The sequence below is a fragment of the Nannobrachium achirus genome, assembly GCF_963921795.1.
Source record: "Nannobrachium achirus genome assembly, chromosome: 22".
Classification (NCBI taxonomy): Eukaryota; Metazoa; Chordata; class Actinopteri; order Myctophiformes; family Myctophidae; genus Nannobrachium; species Nannobrachium achirus.
Window position 1 is genome coordinate 47,630,992 of NC_137829.1, and position 24,677 is coordinate 47,655,668.

Genomic DNA, 24,677 nt, shown 5'->3' on the forward strand with positions numbered 1-24,677 from the left:
AATACAGAGCCAGGGAGTGAAATTGTGTTGTTTACAGAAGTGTCTGACAGATATGTCTCAGAGGATCAGGAATGTCATCAGTGTTGGACAGAAAACCTTGCATCTCCATATGTTCCCCCCCCCCCTTCTTTCTTTTCTTCCATTTAGATTCTACTTCTGTCGTATGTCCTTAGACCTTCGGCTCCGTTGCAGCAAGCCAGTCCAGTGTGTCATCATCGTCCAGGTCAATTAAGCCGCGATCACCATTCGGTGGCCGGTATTAAGGGGCAGCTGGTCATCACCCCCCCCCCCCAGTTTTAGACATACAAGGTTCCATGCCCTACAGCGATGTGTGTGCTGTACATGCATAGGAGATTGCTTTGGTCCAGTGGGAGACAACAAAACGCCCATTACCTCAGTGGAACAGGGGCTACATACACTACAAATGATTTCCATTCCACAGCCACAGTGCAACCACCACCGCCATCATTAAAACAGACCTGCATTTCCTAACATACTGTATTTCAAAGTGATTCTCGGTGTTCAGAAATGTTAAACTTTGACCTTACTGTAAACAAACAGCAGTAGTGCGCGGTGCTAAGCTACACTTTTTTTGAGCTTTTGCTATTTTACAATTTGACTCCTGAAAAGTAGCACTTTTAGACATGCAATTTCCACCTGATATAAACAATATTATCCACCTGTTTCCACGAGAATTTACTGTAGCATTATGTGTGGGACACATCCGGAGAACAGCTGACGTACAAGCTCACATCGCTAAAAATGGCCCCCAAAAAACTGTGAAAAGTGATGACTTATCACTAAATCATAGTTTCCTCTGGCCTTTTTTTTAGCCCAAGGAATGTTTTTCATGTAAAACAAATGCTTGCAATGGATGCAGAATAATAAAAAATAATAATAGTTTGACCCCTCACATTTTTGGGGGGGTATTTTTTTCCTTTATAGTAGTGTATAGTAAGTGAATGAGACACAAACTTTCAGTGGCTGTCAAACATTTTGCCTGCATTTTTGCGAGGGGCATGGGAGCTCAATTTGTTACTTAACCTTCATAGTTGACAAAACCACTGAGAAACGGACATATGCTCTCACGGTCACGGAAGCAGGGACGTGCTGGCCATTGGGAAAAGCCGGACAACTCCTAACGGCCCGTTCATTCCCGGCCGGTCCAGACCGGCCATTAGGAAATAAATAAATGCCGGCTGGGCGGCCCACAAAGTAAATCGTCAGTGTCGGGCAGAAAACTTGTATCTCCAAGTTTCAAATTTGTAATTTTTTTTCGCAAGGAGTGCTTCACCATACAAGGCCGTCGCACAAAAGTAGTGAAAACAGCAGATCTACAAGCACACAACGCCTCGCGGTGCGAGGCATTGTGTGCTTGTAGATCGGCTGTTTTCACTAATTTAAATCATTTTTAAAATGATATACAAAACAAATGGTTTTGGACATAAAAGGTTTTCACCCGACAACGACGAAATATAACTCATGTAATTGGCCCACTGGCTATCTTTGAGTAGCAGCAGCGCTATAGAGAGAGAGCTCTCTCTATAGCGCGCAATGAGGGCCTCTCCAACTCTTTTTCCCAGGCTGAATCAGGGGCCCAGCACGTCCCTGCACAGAAGTATCGGATTCGCCCCAACTAAAATGCCCTGTCTGGATATTATATTATGTCTCAAGACAAGATCAATGGAGAAAGACACACATACAGGCCACCACTTTTTGTAAATAGTGCATGTACAATCTCACAAACACGGTGCATTTGCAACACATCATGAGCTTGTGGATTGGCTATCTTTTTCAGAATGTTTGCCTATTATGACATTCCCAGAATAGAGACACTTGGGTCCCAGTGATTAATGCCAGAGGGAGAAGGAAATGTGATCATCATTTAGAGTGGCTGTAATGGGAAAGCACGAGAGAAGGCGCAATTAACATTTAAAAGAGGAACCCAGCACATTGGTAATGGCAATGATGCCATGGCTTCTGGATGGCACGTTGCAAATATTTAAAAACGGCATAATTGAAATGAAGGAAGGTAACAGGGGGGAAGAATTTCACAGCTCTGAGTTAAGAGATGGATACTGTAACTGCATTTGTGTACTGTATCACCTCTTCACTAGAACTTACATTTTATCCAACCGACTATAAGCTCTATGTTATATATAAGCTCATAACGTGTCACGATGCAACACATTGTAAGCTTGTAGATCTGTTTTCAATTTTTGTATTGCTTGATTTTTGAGCGGTGCTCAAAGCGCCCTGAAGCGTGGCCTACATCTGGCGTAGATCTAAGTTTGTTGTACGCACAGGGTCACATTGGCCATGCTTCACAGGACACTTAATTAACTTAAATTAACTCATAAATACACCGCTCACTTCACACAAGGTGTGACTTTCCAGAGACATTTTGGATGCCCAAAATAGGGATGCGAAAGTAGTTAAAGTACCCTAACCCAGTATAAGTAGGCCTATACTAAGCAATATTATATATTGAAATTTTGTCAGACCACAGGATAATATGTTATAAACCACCAAGCTAAATTAAGGGCTGTTCATACTGTCTCCGACCACCAAACTTTTTGTCGGAAAGTTGAGACTTTCTGACGCGAAACTTTCCTAACTCAATTTCGGGTTAATGCGTTTCAGAAGTTGCGAGTGACATTTTGTAGATGAACCGTAAATTTCCGACGAAAGGTTTGGTGGTCGTAGAGAGAGTATGGACAGCCCTTTAGAATGTTACAGTTAATTATTAAAAAATGGTGTCATAAAATCTTCATAAAGCTTCATTCCCACTGGACGTGATAAAGATAGCAATAATGATATTATGTCGGCGTCACATCAATTTTGACGGCTTTATCGTTGTGGTGCCGACGCTACCATCCACTTCAATTGAAAACGATATTTTTTATCGTTATCTTTATCGCGGCCAGTGGGAAAGGGCCTTTACTGTGGGGGGTGTGAAGGCAGTGAAATAATTATTCTAGACAAACGATGGTGATGCACTCTATCACTATATAGCATAACGCCAGGCACGTGCACACATAGACATCAAAGGGGGCTTGAGCCCCTGCCCTTTTACCTGTCTGTAAAAAGTGCCCTTTACAGACCATGAATACCACGTTTCACAGCGTGACTCATTGAGAGCTTGGAGGTCTGCTATTTACAATATTTTCACCAAGAGGCCCCTTTAGAAATGTCAGCCCCTGCCCCTCTAACACTCTCTGCACGTCCCTGCATAACACACTGGCCAAGAGATGGTGGTGCATTCTTCTGATATAGCGTAGACACCTTGGCAGAAGACTGGTGTACCTTGGCAGAAGACTGGTGTAGCTAGGAATTATGCCATCAGTGACATCACTTGTGCGTGTCATCAGGTGATGTTTAGCCCCGCCCAGAAAAAAATCTCCCTGATGGATCATTGATTGATTGATTGAATACCTTACATTACAGTTTGCAAAAATTACAGAGGTACAGTTATACCAGGGGTCTTCAACAGGGGGTCCTCCGAGTTACTACAGGGGGTCCTCCAAATCTTTGTGTGATGGAAACCTTTTTCTCCTTTTTGAGCGGTGGTCACACCGTCTCCATAGCGTGGCCGTGTGTGTGGGTGTGTGTGTCTGTCTGTATGTAGCCTCTGGTGTGTGGGTCTGTCTGTATGTAGCCTCTGGTGTAGCCTGAGTACCCTGGGTGACCAGAGAGGTGCTGTTGAGTCTAGCCTGCCCTGAGCATCAACTGCAATACACACACACACACACACACACACACACACACACACACACCCCCACCCCACACACACAGGCACCCCCCCCCCCCCCACGACCACCGCTCAGTTCACACGGGTGTGATTTTTATATTAACCACTTGAACCTTCCATATTCTGAGAACTTTAGCCAAAAATAGCAGATGTGCGAGGCGTTAACTTGTGAGCTTGCAGATCGTCTATTTTCGGCAAAGAGGTTTGGTGAGGGGAAAAAGAGCAGACTAAGGACAGAGTGTTCAAGTGGTTAAATATCTGAAAACACAAGTTGACATGAATCTAAAATACACTGCTGATTGCGTTGTCAAACGATGTGAAACTATATCGAATCTACAGTATGAACAGGTTGTGGGGGGTCCCTGCTTCATCTCTCTCTCAACTAAGGGGTCCTTGGCCTGAATACGTTGAAGACCCCTGAGTTATACAATAATGCTAAAAGGCTAACACAGAAAAGGCCCGGAGGGCTTGTTTCCATTGTGCCTCTGCGTACTCCCAAAACAAGAGTACTTGTTCCTTTTTGCGGGGCTATTTAATCTCAGCCTGTCAGTTATATGAAAAGCATTAACAGTTGTGTTGAAGATGCGGCAGCATTTTCATGAACTCCCCGGGAAAGGAATCTAATAACCAATGTTCATAGTGTACCGCTGGGCTGGGAGCAAACAACACATTGCTTTTGATGCAATATGACGTATGGTGATGTAGTGGAGAGCATTGGCAACTCCGTGCCTGCTCCCTGAACTATATTAGTCGGAGAGAAAATGGACTTTTGAAAGCCCTGAGGTATAACGGGCCAAAAGAATCAGTCACAAGTGCAGAAATGGAATAACAGGAGAAGGGTGAACAACAACAACACAGCACCCACACACACCCACACCCACACACACACACACACACACACACACACACACACACACACACACACACACACACACACACATGCTGTGAACTATAAGTGAAATCTCCGACACACAAGGGACGAATCATCAATCTTTGTTAAGGAGTTGATGTACGCTGGCTACAGAGATGAAGCTCGCCAACAACCATTAAAAGTAGGGTTGCAACAGTGAAGTCAACAGTGAGAAAAGTTCAATCTTTCTTTTCCAATAAAGGCCGCCAATAATGCCGCAACAGTTAAAGATGGGGTGCCATGATTATTCCCCCCCCCCCCCCCACTAAAACATTATACTAGGAGGAAGATTTTTTTCCAAAAAAAGTGTACAGAAAGAGTTAAAATTAGGTTTTTATGTGGCCACACCCACCAGTTCATTAAGTATGCCTGGTTGTTATGGTGGGTGGTGACCCAGCTGTAGTTAGCCACACCCACAGTGTTGGGTGAATGGTAAAAGGGGAGGGGATGATTATATGATGTCATTTTATCTGTGTTTTTGCATCGTCACTTTAGACCCACAAAGTGTCCGCCTCCAGGAAGAAACCCCAAATACAAAGGGAATACATAATTGCTCATAACAACCACACCAAGGGGTCTAATGAAGTACTGTCAACCTCCTAGACACATGAAAACCAGAAAAAGTACAAAACTATGGCACCGGCTCTTTAATCACTTTCAAGTTGCGTCATTTCTAAGATGAAATAGTTCTAGAATACAAAAAATAATCTACAAGCTATGTAGATGAGGGAGCTAGTTTGCAAAATCTCCCCCTCAGCAAGTAGGCGTGCTCTATTAGCTCAGTGGTAGAAACGTTGGTTTTGAATCCAGGGTAGGATAGGAAGGTTAAGCTCACGTCCTCAGACGAGCCCTCCATCATCGTCTCTCAGGTCATTTTAGTCCTCCATCTTCTGGCTAGCTCGCAACTACTTTCCGCCCCTGCATCTTTCCTTATTGTATACGGAGTTAGGTGTGGGATGCCCTCGTGATGATTGATGCCCCTGCGTTGGTTCCAATCCCCACTGCAAAAAAACTTTGCTGGCTGCCGAGCTCCTGGTGTCCACGGCAGTGACCGGCCAGAAGTGGTGTAAAAGAAACTAAGTACTGTACTTAAGTGAAAGTTTGAGGTACGTTTACTTCCAATGTTCGGTACTTTTCCATTTAGAGTGGTCTACTCCACTATACATCTCGGATCCAAATATTGTACTTTTACTCCACTACATGTATTTGAAAGTGTAGTTACTAGTTACTTTGTAGATTTTGATTATTACATGCATACATACATTAACCACTTCAGCCCGATATATACATTTCTACCATTTGAAAATAGCCGATCTACAATCTCACAATGCGCCGCGGCACGACACATTGTGAGAAGGCAGATCTGCTATTTCCAAAGGATTTGTCAATATTTGAAAACTTGTGAAATGGGACATTCCGCATAATCAGTACTTTCTACTTTTGGTGCTTTAAGTACATTTTGAAGCCAACACTTTTGTATTTTTTCTGAACTTTTACTTGTAACAGAGTACCTTTAGTAAAAGTTCTTCAAAAAAGTACTTAATTTCCACCACTGGTGACCAGCCTCATTCTCCAGGCTATCTTCCCACTCACCCTTGGTAGCCTCCGCCGTACAAATAGATGCTTGTTGGTAGCGTGCTTGTCGTTCTGGCATACATCCAGGGACTTGTGTATAGGGCAAGATTGCTTTCGGCTCCAGCATACGGTAGGAGAGCGAGAAGTTCTCTGTTTTCTTGGCTTTTAGTGCAAGACCAACCTCGGAGCCGCGTTCTACAGCTCAGATTACAGCTTGAACCGCTGACATTGCTTCATGAACCTGAACGATGTCAACAGAGTCTCTTCAGGGCCTATCATGATGGACATCAGGATAGGAGGGTAGCGTGCGATACTGGGTGAAGGAAGACCAATCCTCGGGGTTCCCTTCCATTCTAGGGGCGTTAGAGAGGATCTTGATTACCTCCTCCTCGTGTGAGGAACCAAAATCCGTTTGAGCCTCGTCGGCGTCATTGTATGCTCCGTCATCAGCCATTGCTTATTTATGATCATTTTCATGTTTAGCTATTTTTATGGTTATGAATTATTTAATGTATTTCTTTATTATTATATATACTTGGTTTGTATTTATTTACTGGTATACAGGTCCTTACTGTGTATATATCTGTTTATTTATTTATTTTTATTTTTATTTGGTTTATTTTTAATGGCAAGTACATTCACAGAGATACTCCCTTAAATATGGCAACCAAAACTGTCCTCTGTCTTAGGTTCAAACTATTCGGGTTCTGCTGTTTGTTATGCAGCAGTTTTTATCCCAAACATTAACACAACAACGCTAACAGCAATATGGTGGCTTTACAAGCAGTGTACTGGTTCACCACGCATACAAGCTTCCCCTATCAACAGTATGGTGGGTTTACAAACCGCAGACTGGTTCACCACACACATAAGGACCACTGCCAACCTTGTAACAGCTTCGTATGCAATACAAGCAAAGGGTTCCGACCAACTTCCTAGCACGCACGCACGCACGCACGCACGCACGCACGCACACGCACACACACACACACACACACACACACACACACACACACACACACACACACACACACACACACACACACACACACACACACACACACACACACACACAGGGATCCTTGAGGGCGTTCCAGGGGGTCCCCAGCTAAATGTTAAATAGTTAGGGAACCCTTAGGGATCTGTAACTCTGAGTACAAATGGAACCAAATGACCCTTACAGTGAGTGTACAAATGGACCCTTACACTTACAGGTCTGTAACTCTGATAGTGTACAAATTAACCCTTACAGGTCTATAACTCAGTGTACAAATGGACCCTTACAGGTCTGTAACTCAGTACACATGGAACCAAGTGGACCCATTCCATGTGTACACTCTTAAACCACTTAAACCCCATATCGGAAGCCGGCTTCCCATGACCAGTCACCAAACTGTTCAGAGGTCAATAAATCAATAGAGACAAAATCAAATTAGAGCAGTGGTGGCTGAGTGGTTAGTGTCCACACCTAGGACTCCGGAGGCCCCAGAGGTCGCAGGTACGATTCCCCACTCCAGCTACCACTGCTCCCCTTCCCCCTTGCGCTCCTTGTGGGCATCACTGGGTTGAGTTCAGCTGGGTCAAAGCTGATAAAAAAAAGCAGCTGGGTTGGGCTGCGATATCTGAATTTCCCCCACGGGATAGTATAGGTATTCATTATCATTAAATTACAATTTCAATGTTGATTCTGCTACAGGGGCCCTACAGCACATATAATCATTATTATTATTACACCTTATTTTTACTCGTTTTTATCATTTTTCACCCTATAATTTAACATTACAAATAGTACAGCACTACTCTCAATAAAACATATTTTTTAGAGCAATTAATTAATTTAGTCAACAAACAATATAATAACAAGCAATATAATAATACCAATAATACGACAAACAAGATTGTCTCACTTAGGGGTATTGATAACTGAACAGACCAGATCATTGGCAGATGCCAGGTCCAAATCTGTGGACTGTATAGGTGATCGGCTAGGGTTTCTGTGATGCTGAATGCTTTCCAGCATAAAAAATATGATTTCATAGTATGGTTTACATAGAAGTCAGTCAACTATCTTTCACATATTCAAATGTAAAGCCTCTGCTGATTGGTCCCTCACTACTTCGGAGAGAGTGAAATCCAGTCATATCTGAGCAGTGCCAGACCTTTCAGTGGACAAAGGACGTTTCCGACTCTATGCTGTATGTGGCATTCCAAGATAGTGGAATAGTTGTCTGGACTGAGGGGCTAGGTTGGACGATTTTAAATGATCTTTGCATTTAAGCACATATCTTATCTTCTGGGGGTCCGTGGCAGGGGGGCTAAAGGGGGCTTTAGCCCCCCTGGTATGGGGCTGTTAAGTATGACATCATTTTGTAGGCAGAGGAGAATTTCTGCCCCCAGTTTCTGTGAATCTTTTTACTATTTTTACTATTTACACATTTTTCTTCTCTTTGTGTTAGAATTATACTTTAGTCGTTATTTTTGTCTCGGATCTGTTGAAATAGCGAGGGACAGAAAATGCTCTGGGGGCAGAGTTCTCCTCTGCCTACAAAATGATGTCACGGCATAAAAGCCCTATAGGCTTAGCACCCCCTAAGCCCCCCCACCCCACAAACCCAATCGTGATGAAAACTATTCTAGGAATAAACAAATAAAATATATATGAATATGTGAAAGACAACTGACTGACTTCTAGGTAAACCATACCATAAAATCATACTTTTTATGCTGGAAAGCATCTTCAGCCTCACAAAAACCCTATCCGATCACCTACAGTCCTCAGATTTGGAGCTGAAAACTGCCAATGATCTGGTCTGTTCAGTTATCCTTACCCTAAATGCGAGAATCTTGTTTGTCATATTAGTACTATTCATTACTGTTTGTTGCCTAAGTTAATTAGCCCCTGCTATAAAAAAGCCAGCTCCTCCATAGCCCCCCCCCCCCCCCAGACACAATTCTCTGGAGCCGCCGCTGGTTAGTGGCACAAAAATAGTTTCAGATGGGGGGTCCCTGGCTGGATTAAGTCGTTAAAAAATGTAAATCCTAGAAGTAGACTTATAAAGTATAATGCGGGGCGGTTGCTGCCCTTCCCTGCCTGCAGCGAAGGACGTTCCCTGTTCTCCTGACTGGACGATCAATCAGCCTCCCACAGCGAGCGCTGGCTTCCCCGTCCCTGTCACTGTCACCGCCACTCATTGTTCTGGCCACACCACTAATGTCAAGTTCCCAGCAGCTCATAATCGTCCTTATCCCTGCAAGGCCCGAATTAATTTCTACTGGCCCAAAAATTTAAAAAAAAAATCAGATGGTGTTGTAGGAGTCCTAATCACAGGAAAATGTAATGTTAAAAAATTAATAATGTTTTTGTAAGGTTTTATAGCCATAAATCATAAATCATAAATCATGCTCTAATTTGCATTTTTGGGATATTTTTCACAATAATAACATATGTACATGTTCTAGACATTCTAATGATCACGAAAAACAATATTACAGGCATTTTACTTATGTTTTAGTGAGAAATAGCTTCAGTTAAAAAGTGAGATGTTGTTCGTCCAGACGCTTGAATTTCAACTTCTCTGGGAGGTGTGAATGTCAGTCTCTGTGGCCTGTGGGGGGTATTTATATGCAAATATCGTGGCCAATGGCATTGTAATACTAAACAATAGGATTTAATGGTGATGTTAATGTGAAAAAAGAACAGGAAAACTAATTATAACATTTTTTAAAAAATGATTTAAAAAACGTTGCCAAAAAGCAACGCTGGGCCTTGCAGGGTTATCTGACAAAAAAACGAAAAAGAAAAAAACTTGCAAGGTGCAGATTGACACGCGGTGTCACCCAGGAACAGAATCAGTGGTGGAAAAAAGTACTCACATGTTTTACTTGGAACGGGTATTATTGTGTATCATTATTGTATTATTGCTTTAACTATTGAAAAATAGCAGAAGCTCACAGTGCGGCAGCGAGTGCCGCGCTGCGAGCTTGTAGATCTGCTATTTTTTTTTTTTAATCGTGAAAATTAGAATTTTGACCCGATTCTATTAGTGTCTTTTGAATCCTTCTAAGATTTTTTGAAAAACCTATGTTTCTATGTCAGCAATCTGGCCGGCCATCGTCAAAGAAAAGGTCCTTTTCACTTAAAGGACAACTTTGTTTTTTACAACAAGGGTTCATATTTTAGATTGTAATTAAAGAATATAAAAGATGAGTGTTAAAATGATTTCATTTACTTCTTTCTATTGTTTTAGAGATTCTTATTTCAGTAGTTGGGGGCATGCGTACAAGTGGCTAAATATGTCATTTTACACAGAATAAGCCCTTTCCCAAGATACAACGCAACCTTTCATGGTTGGATGTGACTTATGGGGGCTAGAAGTGTTACTGTAAAAAGCAATAAAGAAACTGCTGGCTTATTGTGTCTAAAAAGACATATTTAGCCACTTGTACGCATGCCCCCATGCGTACGCATGCCCCACATTTTAGCACGGTAAACGCGATAAAACAATAGAACAAAGCAAATGAAAACATTTTAACACTCACTTTTTCTTTTTTCTAATTACAATCTAAAATATGAACCCTTGTTGTAAAAAAACAAAGTTGTCCTCTAATGGAGCTCAGTTAGTCTGTTCTAGAGAGACTACTATGTCAGTGGTTCTAAAACCTTTTCATGTGAAGGACCCCCAAAACTATATTTATTTGGCCACGGACCCCCATCTCAAAATATCTAGTTCCAGGGACCACCCAGAAGCAAAATTTGAGTTACAAACGTTCGCTTTGAAAATACATATAGTCAAAGATTTGCACACATTTTCACGACTTTTTCAAAAATAGCAGATCTACAAGCTCGCAGCGCGGCACTCGGTGCCGCGCTGTGAGCTTGTATATCTGCTATTTTTCACTGGTTAAAGCATTCAATAATTCTAGGCCTAAATGGGTTAAAGCTATACTGTGTAAGATGCTCAACTAGTGGTCAGTAGCCCTATAGCAAACCGCGGTCGCGGTCGCGTTCGCGTCTTTCGCCCGTTTTTCGTACCTTCACACCCCCGCGTCTGCCTCCACAACGCCGAGAGCTATCTTTAGAGGGGTCCCTCGTTCCTGTGCGTTCAGGCATTCCGGAGAAACGGACTACTTCACCCTGCCTGGTAGGCGAGATTACCTTTTGAGTAAAGAGACACACGGGCGACTACAAATATGGCGACCCCACTTCAAGATGCGCTGTGATTGGCCGGTAGTGTACCATGTGTGCATGATCGGCGATGTGATTGGGCAACGTATACACAACGTATACAGATGATGCAGATTACGTCATTTTGGCGCGAAATCCGGTCCACGGCCAGGATCATAGAAAACATATAAAGAGAAGGCTTCAGAAGCTGAAAATAACGGAGTGGGTGTTCTAAAACTTTAGCGATTTAACAGTTAGGACAATTTTAAGATTTGTTTTATAAAAAAAGTTACATGGTACAACTTTAAGTAAAAGTATCAATACTGCAATATAGAAATACTCTGTTACAAGTAAATGTCCGGAATTCAAAATGTACTTGACTAAAAGTATGAAAGTGTTGGCATCAAAATGTACTTAAAGTACACTAAAAGTAAAAGTACAAAATGTTTGAAAATAGCAGATATACATGCTCACAACGCGTCGCATCGGGACACGTTGTGAGCTTGTAGATCGGCTATTTTCAAAAATCACACGTATAAAATAAGGCTACAAGTGGTTGTGTATGTTTTATAATGTTCTAATGTATATCTGCAAAGTAACTAGTAACTAAAGTGTTCAAATAAATGTAGTGGAGTACAAGTACAATATTTGGATCCGAGATGTAGTGGAGTAGAAGTAAAAGTATTGGACATTGGAAATGCTCAAGTAAAGTACAAATACCTCAAAATTGTACTTAAGTAGTAAGTATATAACTCAAGTAAATGTACTTAGTTGTGGGCTCGCCAATAAGGCGAGCACACTTTAGATATTGTCATTATTTATTTGTTTATCTATCAGACAGTAGACGGGAACTTCGGTTCCTTTCTACTCCTACATACTTAGTGAGAAAATGAAAATAAAAACATCAATGTGTTCAGCTTACAGTGGCGAAGTGTGCTATTATTTTATACAGCAATCGGCCAAATGGTGGCGCTGTAGGAAGCCTTTGAAAGTGCGATCTTTGAACAGGTATAGCTCATGCTGTGTTATACATACAGCCATGAAACCTGTATACACTTATGCGTCTCCTCATGCCGAACAACTTTTACCCTCTAACTTTTGACCTCTGACCTTTAGGTCTCCCACAATTCGGAATTATATGAAAAACAGTAAAAATCTATCTCCTCCTGGGTTTTTTTCGTTACACGCACGAAACATTTTTCACATGAACTTTTGACCAATACGGTCAGATTTATCTCGGCGGATTTCTTTTAAAGTGAAATATAATTTTTTAATAATTCAATAGATATTGCGGTTTTATGCAAATTATTCTTCTGCCTCTAAATCATACATGCAAAGTTACACGTTCATGGCATTTGGCAAAGATGTAGAGGGTTAGTCAAAGTATCACTGAAACCAATTTTATTCCAACCTGCCAAAGGGGGGGCGCTATACGAAGCGTTTGGAAATTCAAACTTCAAACGGGCATAAGTCATGACTCGTTTCGTTTGAAGACATGCAACTTGTTACACGCGTGCTTTGACTCGAGCGGAAGACATCTGTGTAGTTGTTAAGTAAGCTCCGCCCTTCGGTTTCCGCCATTTTGAGCAGTTTGTAAAACGCGTAAACCCGCTTTTATTCTGGAATTTTCGCTCCACGTGCACAAAACTTTTTTTACGTGAACTTTGGACCGATATCTAAAGATCTGTCGGATCGGATTTCTTTAAAATTGAAACATGCTTTTTTAAATAAATTCAATGAATATTGCAGTTTTATGCAAATTATTCTTCTGCCTCTAAATCATACATGCAAAGTAACATGTTCATGGCATTTGGCAAAGATGTAGAGTGTTAGTCCAAATATCACTAAAACCAATCTTACCCCAATTGGCCAAAGGGGGGCGCTATATCATTTTGAGCAGTTTGTGAAACGCTTAAACCCGTTAGGATTTTTTTTTGCAATTTGCATGAAACATTCTACACACAATCTAAGGACCTTTATCTAATATGCCTATGAAGTGCACACACACAAAAAATATATAATAATAATGAATATAGCTGCAAGCAGCGATAAAGTGTCCAAAGCCAAAAACACCTCAAATCATGAACACGCAGCCTGCAATGTGCGTGAAATCTTGCAAGCACATTCCCAATAGGTCAAGGAGCAGATACCACCCTTCTCACATTGGCCTGTTATAGCGCCACCAGCTGGTCAACTTTTGCACAACACATTTTTTGGAACAAAATGGACCAATCTTTGACGTCAGTAACGTCAAAGAGAGCACTGCCTGCGATCTTGACATTTTGTACATTTATAGCTATTGTTTTCCGGCTTGAAGCGAGCCCACAATTGTTTCGAAGGAACAATATTTTCTAGTTACTTTACACCACTGAACAGAATGTCAAAGTAGAAAGGTTGGTGTGCTTTGCCTTTGCGGAATGCATATCTGTGAGCACACATGTTCATTTCTCGTTTTTAAGTATTTTACTTGTGTTTGACTTATGTAGCATTGAATGTCAGGGACACTATTTGGCTACGGTCACTTTTTCCAGTTTGGCACAGCATGGATAAGTTGTACTATAAGTATTTCTATTTGTGTTATGAACTGACACTTGTGTAACTGCATTGTATAATTGCTTAGTTTTTTTTCTGCACATAACAGTACTTTTTTCTTTTCATACTTCGATGAAACTTTGAAACCTTAACTGCTGTGCCGCATCTGGGCGACTGATTTTCCTCTCACGCACGCACGCACGCACGCACGCACACACACACACACACACACACACACACACACACACACACACACACACACACACACACACACACACACACACACACACACACACACACACACACACACACACACACACACACACACACACACACACACACACACACACACACACACACACACACATGGGAAAACAATCTCGGTAGACTAGGTTGTAAGTAAGAAGTCATAATCATAAAAATATATTTTTATTGTACTCTCATCAGGTTGAGAGTATTAGTGTATTTTTAGAGGGGAGCTCGGGTTCTCAGAGAAGTGAGTAATGACGTCACGAAAAAAAAAACGGAGGAAAAAGCCATAAAGAAATACAACAGGATCTTAATTTGCATACATTTTTGTCCGCGTGTGTCACATGGGCCAAAATGCAATTAAGTGTAGTTTTATGTCTAGCTGAGTCCGTAATGGGAAAGGATTGGTGGGAGGACGGCGCGGTGCGTTGAGGGAAGAGAGCGGCGGTGGTGGCAGCCTGCAGAGACCAGGAAACAAAGGAACATTTTACCAAGTGAGACTGAGTGCTTTTAGTGCTATTTCTGGACCCTTTTGAATCTAGGTGAGCAACGCTGGAACTCTTCTTTGTCTGTTCTGCTAAGCCTCACCTCAAACACACGCATGCTTACGCACACACACACACACACACACACACACACACACACACACACACACACACACACACACACACACACACACACACACACACACACACACACACACACACACACACACACACACACACACACACACACACACACACACACGTACACATAGACATCAAAGGGGGCTTGAGCCCCTGCCCTTTTATCTGTCTGTAAAAAGTGCCCTCTCCAGACCATGAATGCAGTTTTTACTATGGTGAAAGAAATGCAAATGCCCCCTCTTTCCATGCCATACCTGAAGTAACTGCATTCAAGAGAATTGCCATGCCCAAACTCTCCTGAACTTGAATGCATGTGGCAACTTATGTTTTTATCTTAAGAATTGTCCTCTCTGCATAGAAACCACGTTGTGAGCTTGGAGGTCTGCTATTTTCGATATTTTCACCAAAAGGGCCCTTTTAGAAATGTCATCCTCTGCTTCTCTAACATTCTCTGCATGTCCCTACACACACACCCACGCACGCGCGCACACGCACACGCACACACACACACACACACACACACACACACACACACACTTATTACTATTTTAATTTATACGTTGGCTATTCTAAAATAGCTGTTCTAGATTTGCTATTTTTTACTTTGATCCTGGAAGTATCTTTATGCCAGTAATTGTGTACTTTGTACAGGCTAAATTAGCAATGAAGACCTTAATTACTTTTAATAGTGTATGTTGTATTAAAGCAATAAGCCACAAGAGGCGAGTGGTTACCGGGGGAGTATACACCGGCTGAGAGGCGTTGGGAAACACGAGGCGCAGCCGAGTGTTTCCGACCCTCTCAGCCGGTGTATACTCCCCCGGTAACCACAAGCCTCGCGTGGCTTATTGCTTTTCTAAAACGGTCACAATAATTGCAACATGAAAATCATAGCATTGCATTATTTAAAGAAAAAAGTACACTTCTCCGCCACCAGGAAGAGACATTTCCTTGCGTTTACCAGTCACATCCAGGAATGGAACTTACGGAAGGCAGTGTGTGTTTACAAAGTCACGTCATTCTTTTTGCCAAAAAAATAGGGAAACAACACTTGTGTTAGATCAGTCTCATGTTAAGAACCATATTCGATCCATACACATGTTTATTTTCATCCAGATTTAGCTGCTATGTGGGTGAACAAAACATCAAAAACGCTAGCATAGCAACCTAAGCTAAACAGCCGAGTGGTGCCTGGAGAATAGAGGGCGCTTGTTGCCTTTACAAGCCCCGCCCGGAGCCATTCAGTCACTGTCCTATGCATGTGGGCGGTGCTTAGAAGCACCCGCACGGCAGGATTTGAGAGGAAATCAAACGCTCGCTTCTCTAGTTCAGCCTCACGGCACAGTGGAAAGAAATGACGCACCTGGCTTTGATATAAACTGATTCAAGGTGTGGGTTACAGTCTCAGGTATACCATGGCAACCAGCCAATCAAAATCAAGGAATGGAACTAGCCGTTTTAGAATCTGTATTAGACGCCATGCATGCATGTGGGTGTCTGGAAAAACATGTGAATACATTACAGGGAGAGGAAACATTGCAAGAACGAGAAAGAAAACGTGTGATCTGCCGTGTCACCTTAATCTCATCTAAACTCCATATCCAATTATTAGCATTTCATTTCCTGCTACAGTTCCTCTACGAGGTACTTGGCACATGTGGACCTTAAAGACCATACCCTAAAGGGTTTCTCTCTCTGAATCACCTCGGGGGATTTCCTTTCATTTTCCGTCCGCAAGCCATCAGTGATCCCAGTACTGTAACCGCCACGGAGAACAGAAGCTGGGTATATGTTTGTGGCAGACGATAATGAAAGGCAAAGGCAAAATGAGTTTTCCGGGAGAAAAGGATTTGGCTTGTTTTTGCTTGCCGGTGCATGTAGCGCTGAAGCAAGAGCGTGGCCTAGATAACCTTTACCGGTGTATCAGACGGGAAATCCTCTTTTATCAGGAGAGGAGAGGAGAGGAGAGGAGAGGAGAGATGGGGGCTGGAGGGTCCCCACAGACACGTCCATAGCCCCCCTCCGATGATGATGGGTGGACAGAAAGATCAGGGATAAACCGGGGCGGCGGGAAGAAGTAATATTTCCTCCGCGGCTGTAATATAATGGCTGGGATCTAAGCCGTGATAGATTTTTCTTTGACACTGTGCAAAGAAATGTTTTTTTGTCGCTATCACAGATTCCATCTGTGGAGCGCAAACAACGCCGAGAGAAGAGGGTCGCCTCGTCTCGTTTATTTGTTTTCGCATTTGTTCTCTCCGTTCCCCCGCGGGTAATAGTTTGCAGAGATGTGTCATTGACTAAAACAGACAAACATTTAAGCTGAGCGCTCGCCCTGACTGTAAAATAGTCTGTGGAAACCGCGGCTGTATCGATTTCTTGTCCCAGGCATACAAACAGGAGAAGCATGGGGTAGAGTACCGTCTTTATCTGGGCTTTCCATCGCTATTGTGAGCGATGGGAGAGGGGCCAGGGGTGTCACGGGGGGGGGGGGGGGGGGGGGGGACTGGGTTACTAGGGCCCAAGGTGGAGGGGCCCTCATGATTTTATACTTTAGCTATTGAAAAATAGCAGATATACAAGCTATTTTTATAAAAGTCGTGAAAATGTGTGCAAATCTTTGAATATAATTATGTATGTTTTAAGCAAACATGTGTAACTAAAATTTTTCTCTCGGGTCCCTGTAACAAAATATTTTTAGATGGGGGTCCGTGGGCCAAGTACATATCATTTTGGGGGTCCTTCACATGAAAAAGTTTGAGCACCACTGACATAGAAACATAAGTTTAAAAAAAAAAAAACTTAGAAGGATTTGAAATATTCCAAGACTTGCACAAAATGTTCACGGTTTTTAAAAAAAAATAGCACATCTACAAGCTCGCATCGCGGCACTCGGTGCCGCGCTGTGAGCTTGTATATCTGCTATTTTTCAATAGTTAAAGCAAAAAATTATTGTGCGGGCGGGAGGCCCATGCAGCGGTGAATCCTTGTACCCAGGGCCCAGAATGTGGTGCAACACCCCTGGAGGAGGCCCTTGGCTAACGGCGCTATGGCCCAGTACATACAGTACAGTACACCAGCTAGCTATACATTGTGCTCGTCAAACACCCTGCCAGCCAGGCCAGCCAGCGTCCACAGGGCCCGCGGTTACACTGTCTTTTTAACAAATGGACCGATGCTATCTGCGCTCAACAATACAGTGACTTCAACAAAAAGCAATTCACAGAGACATTCAGTATTTATAAATGTCAACTTAAAGTAAAAGCAAGGGTCTGAGGCCAGAGAGGTTTTGTAATTAAAGGTCAGCGTTGGTGATAAAGCCGCTTTTTTCTTTCTTTCTTTCTTTCTTTCTTTTGACCCCCTCCCCCCCCCCCACCCTCCCCAACAACTCACATTTTCCATTCTCACACAGAGAGAAAAAACAAACAATCAAGGGCTGAATTCTAGCAATACTCATGAAAGCGGAAATGGGTTTTTGCAACGGGAGGTTATTGTACTGTGTTGTTTCCAAATTAGCTACGTGCTCTTCAGCTGCGCACCGTGAATACTTGAGTGAATGCCTATTTAAATTGTGAAAGATGAAATATGGCCCTATATGCTTTACTCTTTCATCTAGCAATTCAGCGGCTATAATCGCTTTCAGTCAAAACACGCTTCATTTCATATTTGTTCCCTTAGTTATACAATTATCAATGATAGTAGAAATTAAAGTATATATACAGTAGTACACATTGACAATGGTCTAACTCTAAAGGCAGTCCATGTGATATTTTAACCACTTAAGCTTGATAATATGAGGTACATGATAGCTGTAGCTCGGCTATCTTCTCCAATTGTAGAAAAAAGGAAAACAAAACTTTCAGAAAATGTTTGACAATCTCTGTCAAATAATAATGACGTGCCCAAAATAGGGACACCCAGTTTGAAAGTGTTAAAGAAAATATCAGTGGATCAATAACTAACTAAGCCAGAGAGAGAACGCAATGCTTAATGATGGTGTTAGGAGGGAATTCAACGGTGTGTAAAAACCTCGTCTGCTGTCCATCAAAGCCATCTCCCCTGGACCTCTCGGGGGCTGCATGTCAGTGTCAACCAGTCTCTCTGCAGCTGCCAGCAGGAGAGAGGAACAACTCAATTTACCAAAAGAGCATCCGTCCTCGCAAGAATCGAGACAAATAAATGAATAAAGTCAAAGGGAAAGAAAGCCTGGACGCCATCAAACGAGACACCTGTTTCCACTTGGGCAACGTGGTGACAGCCAACGAGAGCGTGGTACGTGACCTCTCCCACCTCTCAGGACCTTTAAATCCCTCCCCCGTCATGACAGAGACAGAGACAGTGATAGGCTAAAAACGTCCAGAGCAAACGGGCCTAGAAGACAGTTACTACCTGCCCGTGCCGCTCCTCTCCCGGAGCGAAATAGAAAAAGGGCTAATGAATTACCAAGAACGCTGGTGCCGTCGAATTGCAAACGCAACCCTGGGCTGGTGTTTTATAGCTCTGCACAAACACCCATTAACATTAGGGCTATCACGTCAGGATTTAAAGCAAATTGAAGATAATAGATCCCTGCTGGCTGCCCAGGGTTTTATAAAATTAATAAATAGTCACAGCATTGAAACAAACTATCCGACATCTCCCTCCTTTGCAGCGGCACTAATTACATGTTTGAGGACGTTTATCATTTTCACGCTCCATTGCATCAACACATCAAATCTATCCTTTGTTTACCCACCCCGCCATTGGCATAGCGGTATAACCCTAAATGGATAATTAAATTCTCCGGGGCCATTAGGAGAAATTCTTCCCTGTTAAGTACTCTAATTAAAAACGGAAGTGAATTGATCACACAAGTGTTTCGGCGCCTCTCAGAGATCAATTTGTTTACCGTGTCATGTCAGATTTCCCAATCAAGACTGGAAACATGAACTATACATGATTTACGATGCATAATCAATATTGGTCTAAAAAAGAAAAAAAAAAAAATCATCACAACACAAGTGAGACTGATGTGCACAACACACACAACGTAAAAAAAGAAGGGCCTTTAGCACAATCATGGCAAACGCACAACATTAATCTACTTGTTGATTGCATTATTTCATTACTACCAACGCAGACGGCAAAAAAAACAATCTTTCTTCGTTCAGGGGAGAGAGAAAAGCACGGGAAGCTCACAACTGACATAGCGCTTCAGAAAGACCCCGGCGGTAAATCTGCGGGCTTGTGCACCAACAATGCATGGGGTTTGTTATTAATTCGAGCCAAAGGACTATGATTAATCATAATATTCATGAGGCACTGGCGACAGAGTGGGAGTGACCTTGACTTATTTCCTCAACGCGCTTATCCGTTTTAGACCTGGAAAGCGTCATGTGTTACTTTAGGTTTTAACCACTTTTACCATTATTTGATACTTTAGCTGTTCAGAAATAGCAGATCTACAAGCTCATAGCGGGTAATCTGAGTTCCCAGAAGTTATTTATTTTTTTGCCACTAGGCTATTTTTGAAATATATATATATATATATATTTTATATTTCTTTGACTTAATCTTTATTTCTGGGTGTCCACAGAACAACATATTTTGAGATGGGGGTCCGCGGCCAATACATAATAAGTTTGGGGGTCCTGACATGAAAAGGTTTGAGAACCACTGATCATAGAAACATACATTTTTCAAAAAACCTTTGAAAGATTTAGAAGGCATTTGTAGAAGTCTTAATGTGTTATTGCAGGCCCCGGAGTCAGGGAATATCAAAGGGGACACTCTCTCCTGGAGATCTGGGGCAGAGACATCGCCCACATCAGTCACAGAGCCCCCGGGCAAAAACCAACACTCAGACAAGCTTCACTGCACACAAAAAAATCACACCCTTACTTGTGAGATTAACTACTGAAGAGCTGCCCCCCCCCCCACCCCACACACACACACACACACCCACACACACACACACACACACACACCCACACCCACACACACACACAGACAAGAAGAAAAAGTGGAGGATGGTAGAAAATCAAGTAAATATTGTAGCTTATATGAAACGCATACGATCAGCTAAAATACTCGAATGAATCGCCGTTGTAAGTTTTAGATGCTGCGTCTAATTCAACCATTTAAACACTATACCAGCCTAGTAGTAGGCCTATGTGTCGTCACTGTCGGGCAGAAACCTCGCATCTCCAAGTTTCAAATGTGTACGTTTTTTCGTAAAGTAAAGCCCTGCTTCATCATACAAGACTGTCTCACAAAACTGGTGAAAATAGCCGATCTACAAGCACACAACGCCTCGCAGTGCGAGGCGTTGTGTGCTTGTAGATCGTCTATTTTCACTAATATTAATTATTTTTAAAATGATAAATATAAAACGAACGGTTTTGGACATACTGTACAAGTTTTCAAAATGAACGGTTTTGGACATAGGTCTACTGTACAAGTTTTCCACCCGACAACGACGATATACCAACTATGCTTTGTTGACCGGAGTCCTTCCAAGGGGCTATACTAGAACCCCTCCTCCCCCCCCCCCCCCCCCCCCCCCCCCCCCCCCCCCCTTACACCAAATATCTTCACCAAAATTATCAGATCTACAAGCTCACAAAGTGACGTACATTTCTGTAGAATGTTTGCTCCCGGAATAGGGCTGCTAACCGTTACGGTCATGTCATGAGGAAGCAGCTTGCGGCTTCCTTCTTCCCAGAAGGAGGCGTGAGCGGACCACTTTAAACCAGTAAGACTCCCTAATCAGGAGATAAGCGACCGTCAGGTCGCATACATAAACTTTAGAATGCAATTCTCCTTTTGCACAAAGTAGTGCATTGCAAGATAGAGGGCGCCAGATCCATTTTAGTCACACCCTACCACTACTTCCTGTTCATCCACAGAGCATTGATTCTAGCCATTTTCTCCATTAGATTTCTTTTCACTTTTTTCAACTTTTATTACTTGGGATGGTAAAAAGATGAGGAAAACAAATAAAAAGTATTTTAAAAGTTGAAAAAAGTTAAAAGAAAGCACTTTAATCTAATGGAGAAAACAACTAGAATCAATGCTCTGTGGATGAACAGGAAGTAGTGGTAGGGTGTGACTAAAAGGGATCTGGCGCCCTCTATCTTGCAATGCACTACTTTGTGCAAAAGGAGAATGGTAGGCAATCAGGAGGGAATATGGGAAATGGGACAGATCCATGTTGATGACATGATACTGTATACTTTGCATGATTTTAGGGCAAAATCTGTAGGAGCAGTGTCCAAAAATGTGTGCATGAATGCAAGAATCAGCCTCATGGTGGCACTAGAAGAGGGCCATGTGAGAAATGAGGGGTGGAGGTTGTGGTTTAGCAGCCAAGGAGTGTGTGCGCACATTTTGGCATGGATAGGGGCAACGGTGGCGGGACCACTTTAAATAACTCCCCAAACCCCTCTTTAATTCCAGATGGCTCTGTGGCGCCAACGTTTCACATTAGCCCTTCAGTCCCATAGACTGTAAATAATATGGACGGTGGGAAGCCATTGGTTTCTATGCTGCGCAAAATGAAGCTTTTTTGGCCCTTGTACGGGTGCCGCCATCATTGTAAAAATCAATGTTCATTGGTAGGAAATGGTACCATCTCGAATGCTATTGGCTGCCAACGGTCACGCGCAACCGCAGGGATACTTGCAGAGAATGTGGTGTTGAGCGAAAATAAAGCACACAAAGAAGAATCATCACAAAACATCTGGCGGGTGTAAACAACGAGAGGCACCGGCGAACGAGCCGTATGGCAAGCGAGTCGCTTTGCTGAATGTTTGTGAAGGCTGCTAGCGCCAACTCGGCGCCGTTCGAGTTGTGCACCAATTAAACCGGTACATAACTAACACCCCCCCACCCCGCAACCCCCCAGCGATGCCAGTATTTTCCACCACGGCTGTCCTCCTGGCATGTGAAGCATGACTAGGGGGCGAAGGAGTTCCGTGTGCGTCACAGAAGGACAACAGCCCATCACACACAGACCCGGGGAGAAAACACGGTCGCGTCGCAGACAAGGTCAGAGAGAGAAGGATGAGGCTGGCTATAGTGGGCAGTGGGCACTGTGATAAGCAACCCGGGAAATGGTGACAAGCAAAGTGACACTATGAGAGCCAACCCAGGGCACAGCCAGGAAAGTAAATAGGCGTAGGCCTAGATACCACCGATGTAGACACACTGCGGTGCGACAGCGGAGCCAACAACGCTGCAGAGCTCTACACCTTGGCACTGGACAGGAGAGGTGTGGAGGGCAGTGGTTCAGGAGTGCCGAGTAGGTGTTGGCTATTCTCTCATTGTATTAATGGGGGCGGCATAGCTCAGGGGTAGAGAAACCGTTATTAGAGCACGAAGGGTTCCCGAAGGGTTCCCAGTTCGAATCCGGGCTCCCCCTGAGTGAATGTCGAAGGGTCCTTGGGCAAGACTCTGAACCCCTAGTTGCTCCCGGTGAGTAGGTTGGTGCCTTGCATGGTTTCCTCCGCCACCGGTGTATGAATGTGTGAGTGAATGGGTGAATGTAATGCACAATCTCTGTAAAGCGCTTTGGATAAAAGCGCTATATAAATGCACCATTTACCATTTACCGCTGTTTCCTGTTGAGATTGGCACTTTTCCTGGGGCAAGCTGCCCAGATCACACATGTCACATGTGTCTTCTTGTTTTTTCACTCTCAAAAAGCACCTGCAATGTGGTACATTTGAAACTACATTGCAGTGCACATCATGGGATGATCACTGCTTGCCTCCTGTGAATTGTTTTATTTTCATTTTTGTTTATTTTCTGTTTATTTCGTTGCTGAGTGAGGTCAGCAGACAAAGTGAAGTGAGTGAGATGAAAAGGCCTGGGTGAAATCTGCCAATCTCAACAGGAAACATCGGTAGTACAGTATCACTTACATTTGACTATGCTAACAGCTATGGCAATACAATAACAACATTACATATATGATATAATAATGAATCTAAGCGAACTATCCTATCTTTTCTTCGGGGCGTTCCCCAGCACAAAAGCATGCACCGTGCCAAGGGAGCGCTTCGCTGTTACTACGTGTCATCTTTTCGACACCCAAACCCAACCCTTACCCTAACCCTAACCTCTCTGGGGCGAGTCGCTAACCCTCCCGACGCTCCTTTGTCGAAATGACGGTCGTTCGAAAGAGCGAGATTTCCCCCCGTGCCAATAGGGTTTTTCAAACAAACTATTTATGTCCCAGCAACCTTGGATCTCTACTTACAAGCTACCAAATGTCACGTTAGGAGTGTTATTAACAGGGACCGTTTCCTCATTCAAGCCACCCCATTTATTCTGCACTGTCTCCCATTCTTGTCAATTTATGGCACTCCAAGGGAGGTGTCGTGATGACCAGACAGACCAGCTCAGCCCTTTTTTTCCCACCGGTAGCTTCCACGTTCTGCAGCGCTCAGCATCGGCTGTCAGGGACATTTAACACAGAATTTACATTATTTATGAGGCTACCTTTGAAACGCTTTCCTTAATTATCTTCCAAATTTCCATACAGAAGTTAACAGAGTTTCTGGGCTGCAATGTTTTTGAAAACACAAGGCCCCAACGCAGCACTCGCGTGAGGAACAGGCAGGCGGGGTGGGGGTGGGTGGAGGGGGTGGCGCTGGGCGTGATGGGCTTGACGCGAGGTGTCCAAACAAATTGAGTTGTGTTGCAGCTGCTGACTGATCATGTTTACCTCTCGGCCCGTCTCTGCAGCGCGCATTACGGATAAACGAGTTTCAACCAATTTGTGCAACACTTTAAGCACGACGGTTTCCTAGGTTACTTTTCTTATCCAATCACAAAGCGCCGTGCAGTCTAGATAACCCCTCCCCAAAACCATTAGCTCTCAGCCCA